The sequence below is a fragment of the Oryctolagus cuniculus genome, chromosome 12, assembly GCF_051225735.1.
Source record: "Oryctolagus cuniculus isolate XC-2025 breed Fujian yellow rabbit chromosome 12, ASM5122573v1, whole genome shotgun sequence".
In the NCBI taxonomy this organism is placed as follows: domain Eukaryota; kingdom Metazoa; phylum Chordata; class Mammalia; order Lagomorpha; family Leporidae; genus Oryctolagus; species Oryctolagus cuniculus.
In genome coordinates this window covers 93,693,871-93,697,669 of record NC_142878.1, presented here as the reverse complement: position 1 = coordinate 93,697,669, position 3,799 = coordinate 93,693,871, and the positions used below count along the sequence as shown (strand labels likewise).

Genomic DNA, 3,799 nt, shown 5'->3' with positions numbered 1-3,799 from the left:
CTCATGAAAGACCCAATTGTGTCAAAAGTATGATGTTATGAAAAAATGAACTCAAATAAATCAAAATGCACAAAGCACTAGTCTTCCTCCATTACTGCTTAGAAAGATGATTGTTTCCCCATTTACAAAATAGAATAAGGAAAATTTAAATTTTTTTAAATTTTGCATGCAAAACACTGTAATTGTTTATTTATTTATGAGGGCACTCTTTCCAGCTTCTACTATACACAAATTGAGTATACGATATTGCATGGAAGAAAACAGTAGCTCAGTTGAAGTGTTAGGGAAAAAAATCAAATAGATTTTTAAAAAATGGATTCTAAAAAATAGATTTTTAAAAAATGGATTTAAAAATCCATTATCTGTGGGGAAAAATAATCAATGAATGAAGGGCTTACTTGTTTGCAGCTTTCACCTGCTGCATCTACCTATTATTTATTTTTATGCCCAAAAGGGTTCAGAAAGGTTAGCAATTACTTGGGATACTCAGGTGTTGTCAATGAACTATAATTGCAAGAGGAACCTTGTTAGTACACTACAGTAAACAGGGTAAATCACGTTTTTACTTGAGATAGTGCATATGAAATGACTGATTTAAAACAAAACTACAGAACATGCAAGATCTTTTCTGAGATGTTGAACAATATTTTAGTGGAGAACAAAACTTAACCTTTTGCTACTGCATGTAGTACCAAAAAGCAGACAGCTTTAGCTTCCTTTACTCAAAATATGAACATTAAGTGTTGTGAATTTCTCTGCCAAGTGGTTTAGAAATATATTATAAATAACCTACATAAAAATTGTAAACAACCTTGGTCAGTCTATACTATTCTATCTTTATACATTATTTCCTCAGGCAATTGCTGCATAATTATGGGGTTTACAAAATGGCTGAAATAGAAGAGGGAGGGCAAGATAGCCTCTTCTGCATTACAAGAACATCAGATCAGGACAAAATGTATGAAGAATGCCAATGGTTTCTCTACCATAATTACATAGAAAGCAGACCAAGTTTAGGAATGATAGGACAACACACTATTTACAATAGCCAAACACAAGAAAACACTTGGAAAGTAATGGGCAAAACTCAAGCCTTTTGAATAGCATTATGCCAAGAGGTGGAACAAAGATACCGTGGTGTACTATGTTGATAGTTGTAGACTGATAGAATGCCCTCCAGGTTCAATGAGGATGTCCAACTCTAATAGGCTGCATTAAGTTATCAGAACTAGCTATATATATCAAAGTATTTAAACCACCCTTTTGTGATTGTATTCTTGGATGTAAGAAAATTACAGGGTTAGGCTAGTTTAAGTGAAAAAGCCACAGGATTAAAAAAGGATTCATGGGAGAAAACCCACACATACTTACCCACACCCACACCCACACCCACACATGCCAACCAATTAGTAACTGATCAGCAGAACTTGTTATTAGCCAAACTGAACATTTTTGTTCATGGTTTAACCCTACTGTAGAATGAATGCTACATTGCTTTAAAAATCATTAATTCTTTATTATCAACAATCTAAATGTAAGTCCCTAAATGTATCCTCCTTCCCCCTTCTTTAAAAATTTGAGGTATATTGCATGAGTTGGCCTTAAGGAAAAACTACAGTATTCTCAATAAGTTTACATGGCAAAGGAATCTTAATATTTTAAATTCAAGATAATAAATATAAGGGTACGCCTATGAAATAAATATCTGGAGATATGTATAAATTTTCTCCAGGAAGGTCATAAGAATATCATTTTAGGGCACTGCACTCTAAGAACACAATATATTTTGAAGTTGTCTCATTTTATGCAATGTATGATTTATAAAAAAGCCAATAAATATATGTAGGTAGGTTGGCATATGTTCAGCAGAAACCTATCACCAACTCAGCGGAACCTGGTAACAACCACATTTTTGAAGGGATGAGGTTAAATTTGTCCAAACAGTAAATCTTACCCCAGTGATAGCTTTGGCACACTAAATAATCAGCATCCAAGATAGGTCTGAGACAGGCATTCCAAACAATGTTCCTTGATTCTCCAAAATAACTGAGGTCAATCCATTCAAATATAAAATAAAGAAAATCCATAAGGTACTAACACAACTGCTCTCTTTATATGATATTAACACGCATATGGCTAGGATTCTATTTTTAAATCCCCTTTAACTACTAGCATGAGTTTGAAAGTGTTTCAATGTTATATAAATGTCTGAATCTAGAGGAGAAAAAATATGCATACTAGAATGAGTTCTCCTTTAGGATTTTATAAATTTAGGATTTTATAAATAAAACTAGTCAGTTTTATTGAAAGAGACATGAAATTCATGTGAAAGGGGAAAGAAAATCCAAAGTTCAGTCACTCAGCAATTTAGGAGTTTGTCCACCTCACCTTAACTGAGCTTTCACATAAAGCAGGAGATCGTTGAGGAAAGATGTGGTCACGAACCACAGGCAGTGCTCTTAACAGTGCGAGGGAGTCCCCAGGAGAGTGCATTCTTAAGGCAGAAAGCTATAGCTAATTGCTTATCTCAGCACCCTAAGTTTACATCACAGCAGCCACCACTGCTTACAGCTAGGGCTACCAAACATGTGGAGTTGGCCTTTGTACAATCAGACTTCCAACACAAACTAATTAAAACTAATAAAAACAAACTAGCTGGGGAGCTGAAAAGGTCAAATGTTCCTGGTATATTTTATCTTTGCTCTCTTTGGGGTTGTAAACTGTGTAGTTCATTAGAAATGGAAAAGAGGCTGACTTGATCAGGAATCCTAGAAAAGCCTGATCATGCTTTCTTCCCTCTCCTCCAAAACATGTTTCCTTTTACTTTTTCCTTGTTATGCATTTATCTTGCCCCTCACCCCTCATGAAGTATTTAGCTGAACAAGCTGGCAGATAGAGAGTGATAGGCAGCAGTGTGAGGCCACAGGAGAGTCATTCATCTGAATTATCAGTCCATCTATCCATCATTGGAGAAGAGCTTTGATTGCCTGGTTGTCAGTGGCTTCAAGGGCAGTCAGTCCAACTGGACCTTTCACAGTCTTATCTGTACCCTTTGACAGAAGTAATTTCACACAGGAAATATGACCTCCATAGACAGCAGACAGAAGAGGGGCAATATGGTGTTTATCTGGACATTGATATATGCTCCTTTCAGCAGCAAAAATTCCAGGACTTCAAGCTGCCCACAATATGCTGGATTATGAAGAGGCTTCCTTCAACCTTCTAGTGTCCTGTTGACATCTTTTCCCTTGGCCACATACTCTTTCACATCACCCAAGTCTCTGTTTTTCAGGGCCCACGTGAACTCTTTGTCACACATTGCTGCAGTAGGGTGGGCCACTTGGTTGGGCAGAAGACAAGGAGGCGGTGGCAGCAGGAAGCCAATACTTCCAGGTGGGAGTGAGACGGGGTTGAAGGAAGCCAGAGAGGAGAAGAGAGGTGGGTTATGCTGCCAGACAGGCGAGGCAGTTGGTCACAATGACCGTTGGGGCAGGAGAATGAACTTTTGTAGGCACCAGGCCCAGCAGGGCAGGTTCTGACTGGCTGAGAGAAGCTGGAGTCCCAAAAGAAATTTTAAAATATTGTATGCTTATTTCCATTTGGGGTACATCTGGGAAACTTAGATTTGTCTTTTCTCCCTAAAAAGTTTTGAGTATTCTGTAAGTCTGGACCCAAAATTTAGATTTGTGTGACTTTCCCAATGGTTTCCTTGGATCTTCATAGACTATTCTTAACTGGAGATTCATGTGATTTTTTTTCCTTCATGGCTAGACTGGGTTTCTGGGTTTTTGAGAGTAGA

The 3,799-nt window shown here is 37.4% G+C and overlaps 1 pseudogene; it reads right to left on the bottom strand.

The window, feature by feature from the left end:
- Positions 1–2,959: 2,959 nt before the first annotated feature.
- LOC149123168 (myotrophin pseudogene) lies at positions 2,960–3,319 on the bottom strand (annotated as a pseudogene).
- Positions 3,320–3,799: the final 480 nt, after the last annotated feature.